Here is a 24,514-nt window from a genome sequence, read left to right on the forward strand (position 1 = left end):
TGTACCACTCGAGATGGACAATCGAAATAGGTGAAGCATGGGCATCAGCAAGCTGGCGATATGCTTTTTCAGGAATACGGATGGCACGCCATCGGGTCCTGGATTGAAGGACGACTTGAGTTGTGATGCGGCAGTGGAAATCATCTTGACCTTGACATCCATCGCACCCAGTGTTTGACCGTACAGTGGAACATTACTAGCTGCTAGGGTAACGTGTTCGTCAGTTAATCTCTAGGTAATTCTGGAGGGGGCCTAGATAATTCTGGAGGGGGACCTAGATAATTCTGGAGTGGGCCTGGCCCCCCTGACACCCACATTAGCTACGCCAATGTGTAATTGCTATCTAAAGCTACAACAAATTTAAACAGCACTTTTGACATATTAAACCTGTTTATTTCACTTCATGAGAGTCACAATCAGCGATTTTTCACAAACTCACTCACTCACTCACTCACTCACTCAGCGATCAGCAAATCGCTGATTGTGACTCATAGAAAGCAAAATTTACAGGTTTTATGTTTCCAACGCATACTTTGTAACCTCTTCTTGTAAGTTACAAGTAAAACATGCCATCATACCATCTTTTGGTTTTATTATTCCGAAAAACATTATTTTAACTGAAATGAGTCTTTGCAACCTTGGTTTGGACCCTATCCGAGGTAATCCTGCTTGGAAATTCCTCTTTGATTCTTCGGATTCTTTCACTAAGAAAATTCCAAAGAGAGTGTCTCTATGTGTCACACACATGATTTTTTTTTGTAATTTGGTCAACAAATGATATCTATGTGTCGGACGAATACTTAATATGTGTACACATAAAAGCCAAAAGCCAAAGCGCATAAATTTCATGTGTACTTCTGAGTGGATTATTTTTAATGTGTGGTCACATGACAATTATGTGGAAATTTACATGAAAATTCGCTGATAAAAATGTATGGAATTTTGCGAGTGTATAGTATTCTGCTTGGAAATCGATTTGGAGACACGTTTTACTGCCGCCATAGTGCCTAAATGCAAAAGAAAAGGGCAATATCTTGATCCCCCTTCTGATGAAATTGTTCCATCATCCATGCAAAATTTCATTAAATATTCCCGGCTCTATGCCAAGAAGGAAAATGTTCCCCCTATTGTAATAACCACTTCCGATTTCCATGCTCTTCGCACGGAACTTTTGAACTTTGTAAAATTTAAGTTTTCACTTCAAATTGGTCGTCGGGGGAATGCCGTGTATTGGCTGAAACCTTGGACGGATTCAAACATCTTCTCAAGTATCTTACTGGGAAGCAACACAATTTGTTCACTTAAAGCACCAACACTGAACACAAGGTTGTCTTGAAAGGTCTGCCCAGTGGTGAACCCTAACGGCGCCGGTGGTGTAGTGGTAAGCGTGATTACCTCTCACTCCAGCAGGCCTGGGTTCAATCCCAGTCGGCGCCGCCGGGATGTTCTGAGGCATAACATCTCTGATCACGCCTTCCTTCGGATGGGAAGTAAAGCCGTTGGTCCCCGGTTCATGAGTTGATGGGTCGATAGGTAGGGTTCAGGTGTGGGAGCTGCCTTCCTGGCACGTCGGTAGCATTGGTGCTTAGCACGGAAAACAAGATCGACGGAAAAAACAAACCAAAGGAAAAAAAAGTGGTGAACCCTTGGATCAGATCAAAGATGAATTGGCAAAATTACTTGGAGTTGAAAATGAAATTCCGTCCTGGCGATTCACACAATGGTATATCTAATGATTTTTATTTAGTTTACTTCAAGTCTAGTGAACTAAACAACCTAACGGCTTTAGAAAAGCTAGCCTTATGCTCCATGTCCGAGTGAAGTGGGAACAAGAAAACTGGACCTCCCCTAGTGCCGTAAATGCCAGGGATGGGGTCACGGAACAAAAAATTGCTACATCCCAGCTAAATGTATGAATTGTGGAGATTCCTCTCACGCAAAGGACGACTGTCCTGTGAAGGAAGATTAAAAAAAAATTAAATGTTCACATTGTGGTGAAAACCACAAATCCTATTTTTGGGATTGTAAGACTCGCAAAGCGATCCTACATTTTCGTTCTAAGCAACATGTAGGTAACGCTCCACGTTCCCGGCCAGTTTCAAATTTTTCTGCTGTTAACAACGGTAAGCGAGGAACAAATTCTGCATTCATACCGATAGGTACAAACAGCTCAGAAACTTCAAATTCTTCATCTATTCCTGCTGCTAACAATGTTCAGCAAGTAAATGGAGCTACTTATACTGCTTCAGAAGGTCAAGGCCTTTTCGTTGGTGGACAGTAGTTCATAGTTTTCTCACTTTGCGGCGCTAGTATAAACGTGAAATTCTCATATAAAATATCACTATCCTGTCCAGATAGAAAGTTACTGTGATAGGCAAAGCTGTTCAGGAGTTCATAGCCTTTTTGATGATTAACAGTAGTTCAGAATCTTCTCAATAGGTAGTGCTCGTATAGATGTTAAGTTCTCGTATGTGATACATCAGTAGATCCTGACCAGATAAAGGGTAAATGTATTTGGCAAAGTTTTTCAGGAAGTCAAGATCTTTTCGTTGGTGGACAGTTGTTCAGAATTTTCTTCTTACTCGGTGCTAGTATACACGTGAAATTCTCTTATAAAATATCTCGAGTTCCCAACCAAATAGAAAGGTACTGTCTTCGGCATAGTTGTTCAGGAGGTCAAGGCTTTTTCGCAGGTGGACAGTGGTTCAGTGTTTTTTCACTTTGAAGCACTACTATAGATGTGAAACTCTTTCATATAAAATATCTCTAGATCCTGACCAGATAGAAAGTAAATGTGTTCGGAAAAGTTTTTCAACAAGTCAAGATCTTTTTGTTAAGATACAATAGTTCAGAATTTTCTCACTATGCGTTGCTAGTATATACGTGCCTTTTTCGCATATTCAATAGCTCGAGATCTTGCTTAGCTCGAAAGTTGTTGTCTTCGGCAAAGTTGTTAAAAGGGTCAAGACTTTTTGGCTGGTAAACAGTAGTTAATCATTTTCTCACCACGTGGCGTTAGTATACACGCAAAAATCTCGCATGTAAAATATCTCGAGATTCTGATCAGATAGATTTCGCTAGTGGATAGTAGTTCAAAGTTTTCTCACTACGTAGCGCTAGAATATACGTAAAATTTTCGCATGTGGTTTGTTTAGAGATCCTGACCAGATAGAAAGTTACTGTCTTGGACAAAGTTGTTCAGGAGGTCAAAGCCTTTTTGGTTGATAAACAGTAGTTAAGAATTTTCTCACCACATGGCGTTAGTATAGTTGTTCACTTCTCGCATATGCTATATCTCGAGATCCTAATCAGATATAAAGTTACTGTCTGCCACAAAGTTGTTCAGGAGGTCAAGGTCTTTTGGCTGGAGAATAATAGTTCAGAATTTTTTCATAAGCTCTAGGCTTTAACCTCCGGAACAACTTTGTTCAAGACAGTAAATTTCTATCTTGTTAGGACCTCGAGATACATATATCACAGGCGAGAATTTCACATTTTACTTGCACTACGTAATGAGAAAATTTTGAACAACTGTCCACGAGCAAAAATTTTGTGATATCCTGAACAACTTTGCCGGCGACAGTAATTTTCTATCAGGTCAAGACGTGAGATATTTTATATGCGAGAATTTCACATGTATACTAGCACCATGAAGTGAGAAAATTCTGAACTACTGTCCACCAGCCAAAAGACCTTGACCTCCTGAACAACTTTGTCGCAGACAGTAACTTTCTATCTGATCAAGATCTCGAGATATAGCATATGCGAGAAGTGTACATGACCATTTTAACAACTTTGCCGAAGGCAGCAACTTTCTAGCTGATCAAGATCTCGAGCTATTGAATATGCGAAAAAGGCACGTACATACTAGCACCGCATAGTGAGAAAACTCTGAACTATTGTTTCCCAACAAAAAGATCTTGACTACTTGAAAAACTTTGCCGAATTAATTTACTTTCTATCTGGTCAGGATCTAGAGATATTTTATATGAAAGAGTTTCACACCTATAGTAGCGCCGTAAATTGAAAAAACACTGAACTACTGTCCACCTGCGAAAAAGCCTTGACCTCCTGAACAACTATGCCGAAGACAGTACCTTTCTATTTGGTTGGGAAATCGAGATATTTTATATGAGAATTTCACGTGTATACTAGCGTCGCGTAGTGAGCAAATTCTGAACTATTGAGCACCAAGCAATAGGCTTTGACCTCCTGAAAAACTTTGTGAAAGACAGTAACTTTTTATCTGGTCATGATCTCGAGATATATCACATGCGAGAATTTCACATGTATACTAGCGCTACGTAGTGAGAAAATTCTGAACTACTGTCCACCAGCAACAAAGCTATGATCTCCTGAACAACTTTGTCAGAGACAGTAACTTTCTATCTGGTCAGGATCTCGATATATTCCATGTTGTAATCAATTAAGTCAAATCCCACGTAGTATGGTCACAGCACAGACAAAAAGACATAACTCTCAAAAATTGTTCATCGAACAAGCATTTAACGGACAATTTAAAAGTATCGTAGTTGGTAGTACCACCACCTGTGGCGCGCATAGTCAATTCCCTTGCATTTGACGTTTACACACTACCGCCATCTGTTCAGCGTAGTGCCCACCACAGTGTACTCAACAGATGGCGGTAATGCTTTAGCGACGATGTTTTACAGTGAGATATATTCAATGTGTTATGTCGGTTTGTCGGTGGTCACAGTTTTCGCGGTTTTCATTTACATTTGTCCTATTATTCGCATTTTTTAGGTGTTTACTGTAATCAAAGCTCAGCTTGTTTAGATCAAAACAAGTTTTTTGAGAAATACTCGTTGGTTTCAGATCGATTGGTAACTCAGCAATAAAATGGCAATGGAAAACTCATGTGTGTTGTACAAAGTACAATAGCGCGAGTAACGGAGGGTTAAGAAGTCAATTGTTATACAGGCTTAGAAAACCTGTTTAAAATACTAAAGTACCAAGGCAGGAACAATGTAAAAACAAAAATGATATATATCATAACAATTGAGACTGGTAAGTTACTGTAGTAGAACCTAGGTGAAAATCAAATGTAATGTATTTTCAATGTGGAACAAATAAAATGTAACAGGAAAAAGAAAAAAAAAACACTGAATTGGTAATATTTCAAACGAAGAGAAATCTAGCTGCAGGAGACAAATACTTCTGTTGGTTTTTAATCTTTGGATGTGTGATGTGCATCCCTACATCTTCAACCCATAAATAAGTACAAGTCAAAAACCTCCATGTAAGCACAGCAAGTCATTCCACTTGAACCAAAACTCACAGGTCATATTACGCATAGCCAAACGCGACCAAATGTGCCGGTTGCGCCACGGCGTTAGAACACAATTATTTACACTCTCTCTCTCTTCTCGTGTTCGACCGTTCGACCCATGCCAATGCAGTCTCGATACCGATAGGCGTCATATTGCACAACTGGGTAGGACCACCGGGCACCGAAATTGCCGACCTAGCGAAGATGCATTTTCCAGGCACGCTACTCCAGTTGTCTCACTCTGACTAATAGGTTAATTACGTTAAGCCAAGAACTGTAAAGAATTGTAAACCCTATATAAACAAAACCGAAACCCAAAAATAAAGATTCATAACCAATCACTTGAAGACTCTTGACTGTAGTCCTTACTGGTGATAGCTTTTCAGCTCACCATAGTTTGGATACTACTATGAAAGAAAGTCCTTCTCCATTGGAATGATAGAACCTGTCACAGATGCTTTCCATTGTCCGGATTGAGGGGCAGTGCGTTTGGTTGTCGGTTTGGTGTGGTTGGTGGCTCGCCCGCGCGCTGTGGCGCCGCCATCAGGTAGGGGAAAATTTCTCCTATCTGATGGTGATGTTGGCATGCGTGGGCGGGATGCTGGTTGCGCCAGATTGACGATGGGATGCATTGTTTGCGGGAGTGGATGCGTCCCTTCTGGGGAGTATTCGAGATTTATGTATGTTCATCGTTCATCGTTTCATTTGTCAGAGTGATGACCACGGTCGCATGATGCATGTTCCTCGGCTTTTTACGGTTAGGTGTATACGAATAATTCACTATGATTTTATTTCCATCTTGATATAGTTTGAGTTTGAATATATCCTAGGTCCTATTATATTATTATTAAATATTCATTGATATATATTTATAACAGGGTCAAAACACAACTGGAAGAACCAACGTAACATCATTTGATTTTCTCTAATGTATGTTTAACGTTTATATGACAGTGAAATTAATCATTTAATTTTTCCTTTCCAGGATAGAAAGTTACATAACTTATTGATATATTTATTTGTATATTTGTAAATACTTATTTAATAAAATTCTGAATATGAGTGATGAGGAAGCTTATTGTGTTCGCGAGCCCTCCGTTTAGGCTGGACGCATTGATTTAAATCTTTAAGTTTATTTTCAGCTCTTCGACATTTTTAGATTAATATTATAATAATTCACTATTTTCAGCCTTCGTTCAGGAAGATACAAAAAACATTGGAATGCATGATTACAATTGCATAAAAACTGTTAACTGTCCAAATAACCTCGATTTTTCTGACTATTGATGCATTATGAAAGTTTACCAATATTTTAAAAAAAGCATTCCATATTGTGTTAAGAAATTCCATGGTGCATAATAGGGTGTTTGTTTCAATTCCAATAACATATCAGAAGTTGGAATCAGTTGAATGTATTGAGGTTAACTGAAATCGAGCTTATTTGTATTTTGTAATACTTGTTTATTTAACATTATTTTATATATTGCATGACTAGTAAATTAGTTTTATTTCACATTTTTAAAATCTCATTATATCTCTATATAACTATCATTATATAACTATAATTTTCATTTCTAGAAAAAGTTGTCCTGTAGATCCTGAAGGACCAGAAGGTGTATCAAATAGCTTATCATTGTTATTTACTTTTTATTTTATTATAATATAATATGAATCTAGCCGGTTGCTTTTGGTGCAGCTCCACTTGGTTATTTGGCTGAGATCATTCCTTTTTATTTATTTATACAGTAACCCCTCCCTATCGTTTAAACATCAATTCAGCTTATCGTTTACCAAAACGAACCTTGCTGCAAACCCTACCCTCTTACCCAACATCCCAGTGACTCCTCGTGGAAGTGCAGAGGATTTCTCGGCTTCCATCAAAGCGAGTGTCACGTCAACACATTCCTACCCATTCCTTTCTTGAACTGCGTTCAGGCGCGGCTGGCGCTGGTATTGCCTAATTTGAGATCACCAGTTTTTACACATTGAGGATGATTGCTAGTCCCAAGCATCGTCTATTGGTTCTCTGTGTAATTACAGCTGATCTGGCAATAACAGAGTAGCAACCGTGGGCGGTCAATCATGCTCATGCTCATGCTCTTTGGATGCTTTTCATGGTTCAGATTGAATATTTTTCTCGATCCATCGAAATCAGGAGAACTCCAATAAAATCAAACTCAAAATGAATCCTGCCTGTAATTTTTCTTTTGTGATCTAATAATAATCTATGTTCACTCCACTGCGTCCTAGCAAAAAGTACGGTCGACTTAGTTCGCGCTCCGCTATTTTGGAAGTTTTCTCGATATTCACTTGATTTAAATTATCAGTTTTTCTCGCTTAGTGTTTCCTGACATAGTTCCCAGTTAAAAAATTAACTAAAAGTGAGTTTTTTTTCTGAGAAGAAAGTGTGTTTTCGGCATCATCGGAAGGAAAATTGTTTAGGCGATTGCCAATTCGCCAACCATTTTGCGCACCATCGGTGCGTGGTAACGCATACCTGCACACGGATCATCGTCATCGAGTGTCAGCATCTGCCTCCGCATTTACACCGCTCATCTATCATCGTGTGTTCAGCTGAGTGCCGACCCTCATACAAGCACACACCAACGAAGACCGCCCGCACACGCTGATCGAAGATCATCCACGCTGCGCGTCGCTCCGCTGCTGCTGTTTAAACGCTCGGTGGTAGTAGTATAGGAGTATCAGATAAGTTTTTGTTCTTGTTTCTCTCTTTCGCCCATCTGTTAAATTTTAGTTTGTGTTCTGTGTTTGTAGTTTTTTTTTTGTGTATTGTGTCCGAGTGATTATCGTTTCAGTGGTAGAGCGTTTTTCGCTCCCACTAGTACGGCAAAATGGACATTTTGTCGCAAGACGAAATGGACGTTTTGTCGGAAGATGACACCACTTTGCCACGCGATGGCAAGAAGGGTCGAAAACGTACGTCATCTCAGAAGAAAGATGATGTCATCCCTGGTTCATCGTCTCAGTCTGGCAAAGGACAGGCTCAGATAAGCCCCCGATCGCGAGCCTATCCAGATGACTCGACTGGCCCATGGGTTGTCTACTTTCAGCCCAGAAACAAACCTTTGAATGTAATGCAAATTACGAATGATCTGACGAAGCGATACTCGGCCGTGACTGAAATCACGAAGGTTAGGCACAATAAACTTCGTGTCTCCGTCTCTAACCTGAAGCAGGCTAACGAGATTGCTGCCTCCCAGCTCTTCACGCTCGAGTATAGAGTTTACATCCCAGCTCGTGATGTGGAGATCGAAGGTGTGGTCACCGAAGCGAGTCTGACCCCCGAGATCTTGGAGAAGCAGGCGGTTGGCCGTTTCAAGAACCGTTTGCTTCCCCCGGTGAAGATACTGGATGTCCAAAAACTGGGCTCAGTATCTGTCAGCGAGGGTAAAAAGAGTTTTACCCCCACAGACTCGTTCCGTGTGACCTTTTCTGGTTCAGCCCTTCCTCACTACATCGAGCTGGGAAAACTTCGACTACCTGTGCGCTTGTTCGTTCCCCGGGTCATGAACTGCCAAAACTGTAAGCAGTTGGGACATACGGCGTCCCACTGTGGCAGCAAGGCACGCTGTTCCAAATGCGGGGAGAAGCACGAGGATGGCGCCTGCACAGTCACTGTACCAAAATGCGTGTACTGTAAGGGAACTCCTCATGGTATCTCGTCATGCCCGGTGTACAAACAACGCGGGGAGAAATTACAACGCTCACTTAAGGAACGTTCCGGGCAGTCTTTTGCAGAAATGCTTAAGACGGCCACGCCATCGACCAACGACAAAAATCCCTTTTCTCTTTTGTCAGATGACGAGACTGACTCTGACTTGGCTGAGGAGGGAACTTCTTTCCTTTTTTCAGCACGGAAACGAAAACGCATCCGTTCGCGGAAAGTTGAGAATGAAGAACCTCAAATCAGCTTGCCCAAATCAAGGAGTGGTGGAAAAAAGGAAGTTTCTACTCCTCCTGGATTCAGAAGAACTGACTATACCCAGGATTTTCCACCTCTCCCGGGGACATCCAAAACCCCTGATGTCCCATTTTTAAGAACAGAAGCCCCTTCTTCATCTGGGTTGTTCTCATTTGATAAAATTGTGGACGATATTCTCAAGTACCTGAATATTTCTGATCATTTCTGATTCTCTCAAAAGCATTGTTCTGGCAATGCTTCCTAATGTGAAGACCCTCTTGAAGCAATTGACATTGAAGTGGCCCCTCATTGCAGCAATCATTTCCTTCGATGGATAATTTTCCAAACGAGGTCGGGGATTTGATCACTATTCTACAGTGGAATTGTCGAAGTCTTATTCCTAAATTAGACTCTTTTAAGTTTTTAGTTCACAATAATGATTGTGATGCATTTGCTCTTTGTGAAACTTGGCTCTCTTCAGATATTGATCTTCCTTTTTATGATTTTAACATTATTCGACTGGATCGTGAGGATTCGCGTGGAGGAGGGGTACTTTTAGGGATCAAAAAGTGCCATTCCTTCTATAGAGTGAATCTTCCACAATTTTCAGGTATTGAAGTTATCGCATGTCAGGCTATTTTTAAAAGTAAGAGCCTTTGTATTGCTTCTGTTTATATTCCTCCTAGAGCCGTTGTTAATCGAAAACAACTTTCAGATATATGTTCGGTACTTCCTGCTCCACGGTTGATCATGGGAGATTTCAATTCCCACGGTACAGGCTGGGGGGAACTGTATGATGACAACCGTTCTACTTTTATGTATGACCTCTGTGATAACTTCAATATGACAATACTTAACAATGGAGAAGTAACACGTTTGGCTGGACCATCCTCGAATGGAAGTAAATTAGACCTCACACTTTGCTCTAACGCATTATCGTTGGATTGCACGTGGAATGTGATCCAGGATCCCCACGGTAGTGATCACTTGCCGATCAAAATTTCGATTGCCAGTGGGTTCAATCCGTCGGAATCCGTTAACGTCGCGTACGACCTCACCCGTAATATCGATTGGACAACGTTCAAAAATGCGATAGAGGAAGCCGTGTCGTCGGTAGAAGGGCTTCCACCGTTGGAGGAATATAACTTCCTCTCCAATCTGATCTTGGACAGCGCGCTTCAAGCTCAAACTCGGCCGGTTCCAGGAACGTCTTTCCGTAGGAAACCTCCTTCCCCTTGGTGGGACCAGCAATGCACTGAGGTTTATCGTAAAAAGTCCGACGCGTTTAAGCTTTTCCGGAAACGTGGAACACCCGTACATTTCGAAGCGTACTCGGCTCTTGAACGCGAACTCAAGAGCCTCATCAAAGCCAAGAAACGCGGATACTGGCGGCAATTCGTGGACGGATTATCGCGCGAAACGTCGATGAATACGCTTTGGAATGCGGCGCGAAGGATGCGTAACCGGTCTTCAAACAACGAGAGCGAGGAGTACTACGATAGTTGGATTCTCAAGTTCGCGCGAAAAGCATGTCCTGATTCTGTGCCGGCACAGATGATTCCTCGCGAAACGACGAATTCGGTAGACGAGATCAGCCAGCCTTTTTCAATGCTGGAGCTCTCACTCGCGCTCCTTTCGTGTGGCAATTCAGCTCCGGGGGCTGATAGAATCAAGTTCAACTTGTTGAAGAACCTCCCAGACGTCGCTAAGAGGCGCATGTTGAACTTGTTTTGTCAGTTCCTAGAGCTCAATATTGTTCCGGATGATTGGAGGCAAGTGAGAGTTATAGCCATTAAAAAGCCTGGAAAACCGGCTTCAGATCATAACTCGTATCGTCCCATCGCGATGTTATCGTGCATTCGAAAATTGTTGGAGAAAATGATCCTTTTTCGCTTGGACAAATGGGTTGAGACGAACCACCTACTCTCAGATACTCAATTTGGATTCCGTAGGGGTAAGGGAACGAACGACTGTCTCGCGTTGCTTTCCACAGAAATTCAGTTGGCTTTTGCTAAAAAAAGAGCAAATGGCTTCTGTGTTCTTGGATATTAAGGGGGCTTTTGATTCAGTATCGGTTGAGGTCCTTTCAGACAAACTCCACGCATGTGGCCTTTCTCCATTAATTAATAACTTTTTGTACAATTTGCTGTCAGAGAAACATATGAGCTTTTCTCATGGAAACTCTACAGCTTCTCGATTTAGTTACATGGGCCTCCCCCAGGGCTCATGTTTAAGCCCCCTTTTGTATAATTTCTACGTCAGAGAAATTGACAATTGTCTAAGTGACAACTGCACGCTGAGACAACTTGCAGATGACGGAGTTGTGTCTATGACAGGGCCCAGAGAGGCCGACCTGCAAGGACCCTTACAGGATACCTTAGAGAATTTGTCTGCTTGGGCTATTCAGCTAGGTATCGAATTCTCCACGGAGAAAACTGAGTTGGTCGTTTTTTCTAGGAAGCATAGCCCAGCACAACCGAAGCTTCAACTTTTGGGTAGGCCGATCACTCATTCCATGTCTTTCAAATATCTTGGGGTCTGGTTCGATTCCAAATGCACCTGGAGATCCCACATTGAGTATCTGAGACGAAAATGCCAACAAAGGATCAATTTTCTTCGAACAATTACTGGAACGTGGTGGGGAGCCCATCCACAAGATCTTCTGACGTTGTACCGGACAACGATTTTATCGGTTTTAGAGTACGGTAGTTTTTGCTTCCAGTCGGCGGCTAAAACGCACATCATCAAACTGGAACGGATCCAGTATCGCTATCTTCGTATCGCGTTAGGATGCATGCACTCGACTCATACGATGAGTCTCGAAGTGTTAGCGGGCATGTTGCCACTATCTGATCGGTTTTCGGAATTATCCCTCAGGCTCCTCACCCGTTGTGAAATTATGAACCCACTGGTGATTGCAAACTTTGAGAAGCTTCTTGAGCTAAACCCCCAAACTCGTTTTATGACATTGTACTACGTGTACATAACACATGATGTCAGCCCTTCACAGCATAATCCTCATCGTGTATGCTTCTCCGACTTCGGCAATTCAGTTAGTTTTGATTTATCTATGACGCGGGAGATTCGTGGGATCCCAGAACATCATCGTTCCATGATTGTTCCGTCAATTTACGCTGCAAAGTTTGGCCAAGTTGATTCCGCAAGATCGTTCTTCACAGATGGATCACTAATAGAGTCGTCCGCTGGTTTTGGTATTTTTAACGAATTTCATAGCGCCTCTCGAATGCTTCATGCTCCTTGTTCCGTATATGTTGCTGAACTGGCGGCAATACACTATACGCTAGAAACGATCGCCTCACTTGCACCAGATCACTATTTTATTTTTACGGATAGTCTCAGTTCTGTCGAGGCTATTCGATCCATGAGGCCGGTAAAGCACTCCTCGTATTTTCTCATGAAAATACGAGAGCTTTTAAGTGCTTTATCTTTAAGATCTTTTGTCATCACCTTTGCATGGGTCCCATCTCATTGCTCGATTCCGGGCAATGAGATGGCGGACTCACTTGCTAAGGTGGGCGCTATGGAAGGCGATATTTACGATCGACAAATCGCCTACAACGAATTTTTCTTCATTTATCGTCAACAGTCACTCGTCAGCTGGCAGAATAAGTGGAGTGAAGGGAGTTTGGGACGATGGCTATATTCGATCATCCCTAAGGTGTCGAAGAGTCCTTGGTTCAAGGGGTTGGATGTGGGTCGAGACTTCATTCGTATGATGTCTCGCCTCATGTCCAATCACTATTCGTTAAACGCTCACTTGTTCCGTGTTGGGCTGGGAGACAGCAATCTCTGTGAATGTGGACAAGGTTACCAAGACGCCGATCACATCCTTTGGTCTTGTGCTGAGCATCGTGGAGTCAGATCTGAGCTGTGCGATTCCCTTCGGGCTCGAGGTAGACAACCTAATGTTCCAGTTTGTGATATTTTGGCTAGACGTGATCTGGAGTTTATGAAACTCATATATGTTTACTTTAAGAATACTAACCTTAGATTGTAAGTTTTATTAACCTTGTGTTTAGTTTGTGTATTGTGCGTGTAGTTTTTTTTTAATGTTTGTTTTCAAGATGAATAGAAATTAGTTCATGTTTTAGGATTAATTAAATATTTGTATCGAAAACCACTTTTCAAACCTCCCTCTCCCTTTTCCCATCCAAAAAAATTGTAAATCTCCACTAACCTCGAGACAACCGCGAGTATCCGGTCCAGCTCCTTTAACTTATATATAATATAAGACATCAATAATGTATAACGAAAATGATAACTCGGCTCTGTAAAGTTTATTCGATTGAGCCTGTACAAATAAAGTAATTAATAAAAAAAAAAAAAAAAATAATCTATGTTCGCATCATCTTGTTGCCCTTGGAACTTTTCATAGGATTTCTTAAAAGGTTTCTTAAAATCATACAAACATTTTCTCAGAGTGCGTCTTAAACCTTTCAGCATGTGTGTACTAATGACAATTCGCGTAATTACACCTCCATTCAGAAGCTCTACGATGCGTTGTGCTGCGTCCCTCATACCCATTTCATCCGTCCAATCCGTCCCATCCGCCCAACTGTTCTACAACATCATGAGTTAGATAGACTCCTCCAGCCGCCTAAGAAAAAACAAAGGCATCTGTTCTGGTAGTTTTTTTTTGTTAATTCTGCTTGAATAGATTGATGAAACTATTTCTCATAATGCATAATGTACCTTAGCAGTTTCCCCAACCAGTCTTCCTTGCTTGGCAGTGGAAAAAATCCCTCTCGATCCTTTCTTTTGAACGAATGCAAATCGACGTGGATAATACCTACTCTGTTCCGTTCTGTGTCTGTGAAATGTGAAGAGCTATCATGGAGCAGAGGGGAGCTAGCAGCTAGCAGCTAGCAGTAGCGATAATTCAGATAGTAATGACGGCGTTGATTACCATCCAAGTTGCACCGAACGACCAACGACGACGCCGAATGCGATGATAACAGTGTGGCGGTGGTGCTGATGATGATGAAGCCATTTTAACCATCCATGGGGTGCTATAGAAGGATTTCGGGTTGTCAGACTAACTGCTGTTGCAATGAACGGTTTGTTTGCGTCGCTGAGGAGCTGCTTTTCACATAGTTCGTTCGGCTGGATCAGGTAGGCATCTAGGTACGGCGGTGGTAGATATTCATTAAAAGTTTTTGCGAGGTGAAAATACGAGAAGTTTGTGCTCGGAATCAGTGTGATTCATAAGCTTGTTTTTCACACTTTGGTCACTCAAGGACAATTTATTTAAATTATTAAAAGGGGCACAGCGTGTACAGAGTTAGGAAAACAGCTTTAAGTAAGTAGATAAAAGAAAATAGCTTTTAACTAATGGATTGAGTTTAAGCAAATCAGAGCAGTTATGTGGGTCACATTTAAAATTTAGCATATGTCACCTATACACAGTGATATGAAAATCCAGAAGTGTCATTATTTATACATGAAGAAATGCAAGATGTTTCAGCACTCGTCACTGCGTGCTAATTTGACAAAGAAGTGAAAAATAAAATTTCTAGCTGTCCCCACAAAAAGTCACCGAAGCGGCAATGCCTTTCACCAGCGTTTATCTTATGTTTTTACGCCCGATAATCCTTTCTCGAGCATTCTAAAGTTGGACCACAACAACCACGCCAGAAGCAGCGGAAAGTAGCATCAAAACAACAACGGCACTCACCACGGCAAATTCTGCCAGGCAGCCGCTTCCTGTTATTTCCGGTTTGTGGTGGTACAATGCTTCCACATGAAGGTCATTGGATGAAGTTAACATATGTACCTAGGAAGAGGAAATAATAGGGCTAGAGCTGCTGAACGATGTAAAGCAACGAGAAACGGAATGTTTTTCGCGCTTCTAAGTGGGGGAAAGGCGGTAAAATGCCCATGGTGGGCAAAATGCACCTCCCATATATCTCAGCTGCTATATCTGCTATGTTGCCATATCTTGATTTTGAAACGCACTACGTGAATCGAAGCAAAAAGCTATTTAGGAAAGTCAGAGTTGAAATTTATAAAATTGAAAACTAATTTTAGCAAAACACTACGCAATAAAAGCTATTTCTTGAAATAGCTGATATCACTTAACACTACCATAGTTAACTAATTAATTGATGCAAGTTGTTAGGAACATCCTTCATGTTTCGTTTCGATAGCTCGACTGGCATGTTTATTAGAAAAATTGAAGATATTTTCAATTAAGCAATGTTTGATAGGCATATCAAATTGTAATATCTAGCAAAAAGCCTAATCCTACATTTAGATGGCATTGCACTTAACTATCGATTTATTGTGTGGATTAAAGGAATCTTATTTAACATGGTCATTTTACCCCCACCTCTCTTATATCCTATCCGTGGCCCTCGTCGACGTCGTCGTCGTTCTACAGCGACCACTTTCCATTCTTAGCATATTCCCGGGGAAAGGCTTTGCATTGCCCTTCTTCCGGTTTGCAGAATTCTCTTTAGTTTGTTGTGAATGTAAGTGGTTTAAACATACTTCAAATGGATAAGTGGCTGTCTAGGATTAACCACGCTCCGGCAGAATCCGAGAGTCGGGGCATTCTTGTAAATGGTTCTAAATTGCCCCATTAGGAAGGTGTTTTTTTTAGTGAGAGTAATATCGCATGACTTATGCACGGTAATTTTTTGTTTGATGTTTGCTTTGTTGGGTGTAAGTTCTGCTATCGATTGACGGGTCCATTAATGACATGTCGTAAACGTTGTTTGGATCGATTGCTGTATTATTTAACATTGTTAGGTAAAAAACATGGATGTTTTGATTGACAGCTGCCTGCAGTAATCGGTTGTGTCAGAGGTCTGAATTTAAATTATATTCTTGCCACCAAGAAGGCAGATATTTAGAATGGAGCCATACACAATTTTATGAAAATAGAACATAGGCATTAGATTGATGCAAAACATGAAATTTTCGTTCAACGGTGCTCAATCGGTTCTAAATCGGGTCCTTATTATTCTCCCAAAATTTAAACCCATTTGGTAAGAAACTGACTTGGCACAAACCATTTGAAGTTTTTTATGGAAATAAATATGGGGAATCCAAACTTTTAGTTCATTGTCTTCTTGCCTTTTTCTATATTTCACTGTTCAATAGTTAAGAAACTATTCCTATGGAACATTTTCTAAGCTACAAATTTGCACAAGATCGTTTTTTAGCCAAACGTCGAATCTAATATGTAGTTATTAATTGTTTAAGAGATTGATAATCTTAAGGCATGATCATGCAGCTGCTTTGTGGGCAACACTATATTCTACCGTGTGACATAGTGGTTGTGATTTTGTGCTGTATTCTGCACGCCAGAAGCACCAATGTTGCCTGCTGAACAGTTGATTGAGCATAATCAAAAGACATCAGTGACTTGAATCATTAATAACATTTGGTCCTTAAATTTGATCGAAAAGTTGTCTTGAACAAAGTTGTAGCTGAGAAAATTCTTACAAGTACAGTCTATCATTTTTTAAAGCAGACTGAAATTGTGAATTTTGAGATTGATATCAACAATAAACCGGGTTTTCCCATAGTAATTTCCATATGAACCATTTCTGCCAAGTCAGTTTCTTACACATTTATTCAAATGTTGGTAGGAGTGTTCACTCGGCTGTCGACAAAAGCAGGCCACTCTCGATGTGTACCGCGCGATCGTCTGTTTTCTTGGCAGCAACTATTGTGTGGTCCTCCTCATTGTTCTTCATCAGCAGTTCTTTCGATCGATGCGTCGTCGACTTTGGAAAGCAACCGTTTCGTGATGAGTGTGTGAGTGTTGACCACGTTTTGCGTCCATTGCTGCAATGGAAGCGCTTTGCCCCACGATGGCGGAACTGCCATACAACGAAACCACTGAAAGCGGCTCCGGCTTTTTGGATAGCGGAAGACAAAGTGTTTATTGTGTTGTACCTTTTGACTATAGTTTTAAGATGTGTTGTATAGTGACCAAGAATCCTCGGCTCTGTAAATTTAATTCGGTTGAGACCAACTTTAAAACCAATTAAGCACTGTGGAGTAAACATTTAAAATTTTGCATCAGTCCAATAGGCATAGTCAGGGCGGTGGGAAGGGGGGATAGCAACAACGAAACATTGCTGAAAAATGTTTACGCTTCATCTCAAAATTTTCAAAGCCTCATATTTTTTTTTAATTTAATGTCTCATAATTAATTGCTGAAAAATTTCTTGAGTTGCAGAAACATGAATTAAGTAATTAAATTGAGTTGTTAGTGGAATGCTTAAGAGAGGTTATCTTCCATTTAATTTCACTTAATTAATGTTAGTATCCATGGCAGATACGTATTTTGACTACAATGTGCAGACTTCATCAGTGTCATTCCCATTAAAGACATATCAAAATATGACCCCCTTAAGTACTCATCAGAATAGCTGGGATAGACATGAGTGGCATGATCTTCAGAAGGTCCATCCAGCTTCTTGGCTTCGCCGATTACATCGACATCATGGCACGGAACTTTGAGACGATGGCGGAAACGTACATCAGGCTGAAGGCTGAAGCTAGGCGGATTGAACTTGCCATCAACGCATCAAAGACAAAATACATGAAAGGAAGAAGTTCTAGGGAAGACAATGTTAGCCTCCCATCCCGAGTTCAGATGGATGGTGACGAAATCGAGGTGATCGATGAGTTCGTGTATTTGGGCTCACTGGTGACCGCCGAAAATGATACCAGCAGAGAAATTCAAAGATGCATTATGGCAGGGAATCGTGCCTACTTTGGACTCCGGATGACGCTCCGGTCGAATAAAATTCACCGCCGCACGAAGTTGACTGTCTACAAGACGCTGATTAGACCGGTGGTCCTCTCTGGCCACGATACTTGGACTATGCTGGTGTTTTCGAACGGAAGGTGTTGAGTACCATCTACGGTGGAGTGCAGATGGATGATCGAACGTGGAGGAAGCGAATGAACCACGAATTGCACCAGCTGCTGAGAGAACCATCCATCGTCCACAATGCAAAAATTTTGCGATTGCGGTGGGCTGGGCACGTTGTAAGAATGCCGCACGAAGACCCAGTGAAATAAGGTGTAATTTCCAGACTTAAAAATAAAGGTGTAATTTCCAGACTTAAAAAAATCCATGCAGCTGCATTTTCACACAGCATAGTAGAATCTGGAGTTAGGAATATTTTGAAACCTCTCAAATTGTCCAAAGCGCTTTAACAAATTTTCTTTAGAATTTCGAGCAGAACTCCAAACGAGTTTAAGGAATATAAAAAAAAACAACAAATCAACAAGTAAGCACAATAAAGGAAAAAAAAAATCTTGAAGATCCCATTTCTTCCAAAGAATTTCGAGAAGAACACCAAGGAGCAGACCTTCAAGCAGACCCCCTTCACTCTTTACAATTTATAGTGACAGATAACAGCGCCAATAGGTTTGTGACGATACAACGTTGAACTGCAGCGTTGGAAGAAAACACGCACACCATCATTCATGCATGTACGAACCCACACCACTGAGCGGAGGGTACAGCGCAAACCAAAACACGAAGCGGTGTCATCACTTAGCTTCGGCAGCTTTAGTTTACGATTTCATTTGCCGTCATTGAAAAATACCTTCGTTATAAAATAGAAAACTAATCATTATTGCAACGTAATTTTTGAATAGCTAATAGCGTGCAGCGTTGGCCAAGAAAGACGGCATATTTTATTACGTTTGTTAAGCAATGATTTCGATACGTTGCATTTTTTTCCATGTATACTTCTATGCAACTTCTATTATGTTGAGCAACAGCTTCATAAATCATCAATTCTCGATTACTTTTTCGAAGGGTCGTATCTGCATTTGTAAACAATGCATCTTACTGATACCGGTAGCAATTTTGGAAACTCGTTCACTCGATAGCAAAACATATTACAAGCCCATAATAAAGTGAGCTTGGATTTGTGTAAACAAGCGTTTCTGATGCGTATTAACGTGGTAATTGAAAATCGATGCAATCATAACGAAGTGAAAATCTTGTTATCGCAATATAATAATGGTGACATCGGTCATCCTCTTCCCTCGTGTCATCAACGTCCACGCTGGCATATGTCACGCTGACACCTGTCATTTATTGAGCCCTGGTGGTGAAGTTGGCAGGGGACTCCCAACAGTTTCAATGTGCGCTCACCAGATGGCACTGCGACCATATAAGGGTAGTGTATCCATTGCCTTGTTCGAGGAATTGATTCGTGGGATATCTTGTTAATTAAATATCTTTGCTTCAAGGCAAGTTCATATTTTTTCCCATTCAAATTGAATAACACGGATTTTTTAAAAGGATTTCTGATAAGAATTTTTAGAACATTAGAAAATTGTTTTCTGTCCTAGTTGTAAGCATTTCAAATATTAGTTTTTTTTTATTAAATCCAAGATCATTCAACCAGATTTCACAAAATTATTAGTTTGATTTTTTATCCTAGCTGCGGTATCTTTCATGTACTTCAAAGCTCCACAATATTTCTATCAAATTCCAGAATCTTTTTTTTATCTAGTTCGTTTATTTGTGTTGCTCAAGTGCGTTAGCTTTACGGAGCCGATAATTCATTGTTCTTTGTTTGTAACAAAATTCACTTAATTCTATGCCTAGTAGGAGTTGAGCCGAATGCTCGCGGCTTACCCGAGGTTAGAGGGGTACATTGTCGAAGGATAGGGAAAGGGGAGGAGCTTGGGGGCAGGGTTTCATTGGCTCATCAGAGTGATTTCGCCAGTATGAACGGAAGTGTGGTTCTAGATTCGTCTGGAGTTAGACCGGCTATGGTGACCAGTGGGCAACGATGAGACTCATTGAGACGGAAAACAAGACAAACAAAAACTAATATAGAGATACGAATTAAATGTGTATACTAGACGTTTGCAGAAACACATAAATTGACTGCATATAGCAGAGATCGCGGTTACCCAACACGTCTCTGATAGGGATATAGGGTTGTCTTCCTTGGGCCTCTAGGGTATTAAAAAGTCGCTCCCTGGCAGCGGCATTATCCGTACATTGCCAAACTGCGTGATCGATGTCATCGTAGCCGTTTCCACACCGACAGATGATGCTGTACATGAGGTTTATTCTATTGAGATGAGCATCTAGCCAGTAGCGGTTGGACAAAAGTCTACTCATCACGCGAATGAAGTCACGACTTAACCCCAAGCCTTTGAACCACGCTCTCGAAGAAATATTAGGAATAATTAAATGTATCCACCGTCCAAGATTTCCAGTGTCCCTATCGGTTTGCCAACTTGAAAGGGTACTATGACGCACTAAATGGTATAATTCATCGTGTGAAATTTGCCTGTCATACAATTTGCCTTCCTGCGCGCCCAACTTTGCGAGAAAGTCCGCCTTCTCATTGCCTGGGATTGAGCAATGTGAGGGGACCCATACAAAGGTAATCATATATGATCTTTCGACCAGCACACTCATCTGCTCCCTTACCTTTGAAAGGAAATATGATGAGTGCCTACTTGGTTTCATCGACCGAATAGCCTCAATCGAACTGAGACTATCCGTGAAGATGAAGTAATGGTCTGCGGGCATGTTGGAAATCATCCCCAATGCGAAGTTGATTGCTGCCAGCTCAGCAACATAAACGGAACAAGGCTCCTGAAGTTTGCGGATGGCGCTAGAGTTTCCATTGAAGATACCGAAGCCAGTGGATCCATTGAGACGAGACCCGTCTGTAAAATATCTTTTCACGCAATTGACGTGTTGGTACTTTTTAGTCAAAATACATGGGATAATAATAGTTAATATGCGATGTGCAATAAGCTTGAAATGCGAAGAAGAAGAAGAAGACAACAGCAAACGAAACGTTCCGCTACGTCAGGATCTTTGGGATGCCTCCGGAGGTCAAAGTTGAGCAGATTGCCACAGTTCTGACAAAGTATGGCACCAACTACCAGTTGGTGCGAGAACGCTATTCACCAGAAATCGGTTTCCCGTTATGGAATGGTATTCGTGGTGCTCATTTGGAGATTGTGTCGGAAATTCCGGCCCGATTTCATGATCAGCACATCTAAGCATGGATCTCCTCCAGGACAATTCAGAAGAAGAACTCTGGGAAACTTTGAAGATGTGTAACAAGAAGAAATCACCAGTTCCAGATGGTTTGACCTATGAATTTTACATTGGACATTTTGATTTGTTAAAATCTGACTTAGTAAGGTTGTTTTACTTATACCTGAGTGGACAGTGTATTGCACCCAAGGAATTCACAGATGGAATAATTACTTTGGTACCGAAAAAAGGTGACCTGACAAATTTGGACAATCACCGGCCAATCAGTTTATTGAACACTGATTATAAACTTTTCACCAAGATTCTTTATAACAAATCTCAAAAACATATTGCCAAATTAATAGGATCTGGACAAAGTGCATGTGTTTCTGTTCGATCATGCATATACAATTCAAAAGATGCACGTAGGATCAGAGGTTGAAACTGTTGACGTTTTTTACTACACTCGCTTCGTTGTCCTGTGTGACAGTATGTTTGTTTTCGTACTCTCATGCCCTACCGTCGTCTCTCTTACACAACGCAAACGGTAGAACAACATTCGAGCAAAAAGAAAATTATCAAATAACTATCATATGACATGTGTGATTTCGTTCTAATTCCTCAATTTGGTGTAAATAAAAACTTTTCTGTTCAGAAATTCTATTACTTGAACATCGTTGCTTGCTATTTTCAGAATTCACACAAGCACAGCATCAGCAGCTCTTATTATAAGAAAAACTAATATACATACATTCGTGACGGTTTTCGGCGACAATTTCGTATGACAGAGCCTTTCATATGACATTTTAGTTTGGTACTGTAATTTGATAGCTTGTTTTGCAAGTGTCGGAAGCAAAGGCAGTCGATTATCACAGGAAGTGTGTCGACTACGGTGACCGCTTACAAGACTGCGTAGGATGACAGAAATTAAACGTTTTAAAGGGCTTCTGTTGAGCCTTGATTTGGAGAAGGCTTTTGATAAAGTAGATCACAAATTTCCTTTGGAAAGTGCTGGAAAAATTCGGGTTTCCAGGCAGCTGAGGCATCCAGCATTTATATAGGAAAGCAGCTTCTAAGTTTTGTACAATGGATTTTTAAAGAAGGAAATACAAATTAACTCATCTGTCATGTTACTATTTATTTTGTATGTGGAACCACTGATTAGGATGATTGATCAAAGCGTGCTCGGGGTCCTTGTGTATGACAAATTCCTGAGAGTAATTGCGTTTGAGGACGATGTGAATGTATTTCTTCGAAACTCTAAAGTTCTACATACCATTGTATCTTTCTCAATGTGTTCCGGAATTAGTATAAATTTACAAAAATCAAGATTCATGCGGCTAAATAACTGCAATGGTGAACCTTTCCAAGTAGCAGAAACTGAAAGTTTGAGATTGCTTGGAGTTACCTTCAAAAGTATTTGGAACGATACTGTTGATATCAACTACGAAAAATTAATTAATGAAAAGAAGCACAGAATATGGTTAGTTTTCTTCCGCAATATGTTTTTTGAGAAGGTGTGGTATGTGAATACATTTATCCTGTCCAAGCGTTGGTATCTGGCTCAGCTTTATGCTGCAAAAACACATTGTTGGGAATTTTTATGGAAAAATTATATTTTTCGAGGGGACAGAAGGCAGCTGTATCTCGATCCAGACAGTGGTGGAGTTGGTTCAATTGACCCTACGGAAAAGTGCAAAGCACTTTTTATATGGAATATTGTGCATAAAAACGACATAGATGACGAATGTATTGGAGAAAAGTATTTGCTGAACTTTAAATACTTACCTAAACTAACACGAAATGGAAAGGAGTGGATTCATAAAGCGGTTCAATTGGATAGTGGAATAGACTCTGCTGCGCAACTTTACCGCATATTCATCCATCAGCAAGGATTTGTGTTGTTGTTTTTGGAAATCATTTTTCTGAAGTTAGTTGGATTTCTCATTCTAAAAAAATTGAATTATTCTTATTTGTTGGCAGAAGATAGATCTGTACTTTTCGCCCTTTCTTAGTGTGTGGCCGACCCATTTCTACATACTCGTGTGATTCCGAATTTCTGATGATATCGACTTATGATGACATTGACGACGGAGATCGGCATTAGAGATCCAGTTGTGAGACCATCGGGCATGAAATATAGACAAATGTACACACATGTGGGTTTATCGTTTCCATTTTGTTGCAAGTTTACCTATAGATGTCAAACCAATGTGTTTTCTTCAAGAACTTTTTTTTTTGAAGTAAACAAACACAGTTTTTTTTTACAGTTATCCTCTCAAATGCACTGTTAATAGGATCCATGCAAAGGGAAACCGCGGAAATTTGACCCGCAGGATGTGGGATTTGGCTTAATTGGTTCCAACATGAAATATCTCATGATCCAGGCCTTTATAGAAGGTTGCTATCTTCGTCAAAGTTGTTTCAAAGTCCTTTTGGTTGTTGGTCATTAGTTCCGAATTTTCTCACTACGCAGCGCATGTATATCTCAAGATGTAGCTAGGCAACTTATGTATTTGAGAAAGTTGTTCAGGTGGACAGGTCTGTCCAAATGATGGAATTATTAGTTCATAATTAACTCACAACGGGGGGATAAGTGAAAGCAGCAATGTCCAGCCTCTACTTGTCATCATCGTTCCAAAAATACCCACATTCGAGTTTGAACTCCCACATATGACACTTAATAATAAACCGGAAATCTTCATATTGCGTTCCAAAACGATGCGCCCCGTTGCTTCACTTAATTGGCATCAACTTCTGCGGATTCTACTGAAGAGTACTAAAAAACTGGGATTCGATAAAAATAATCCCGAATTTTTCTGGTTGATCAGTTTTCTTTGACTATGATGCACGCAGAATTTTTTTAAATCCATGATCATTTTTTTTCTCCTGGTGAGTACCTGCTGTGTTTTTTCGTAAATATCTTGAACATTCCGAATCCATCTGACATCAAATAATCCCACCACATGACTCAGTTTTATTCTCGGTGGAGTACAATTACTTAGTCCTTCACCATTCAAGTCACACACCGCAGACACGCAATCGTGTATCATCCCTGTACCATACACATTATAACCCACCGGGAACAGCTTCAATCACAACATTCCAATGATGTTATGAAACTTGCATCTCTGCTCTCTTTGTTACCGAACTACATGCGGCAATCCTTGAGGCAGAGTTGCTATAGCATTTAATAACCTATCACTGTCACGTACCGCCCTGTTCATGCGACGACACCGGGCTTTGCTACTTCATTTGCGTGTGCTTTCGCTTCCCTTTCTTAGATTGG

Source organism: Ochlerotatus camptorhynchus, unplaced genomic scaffold, assembly GCF_037179485.1.
Source record: "Ochlerotatus camptorhynchus isolate MF236.1 unplaced genomic scaffold, CSIRO-AGI_Acam_v1.1 ptg000211l, whole genome shotgun sequence".
NCBI classification, from domain to species: Eukaryota; Metazoa; Arthropoda; class Insecta; order Diptera; family Culicidae; genus Ochlerotatus; species Ochlerotatus camptorhynchus.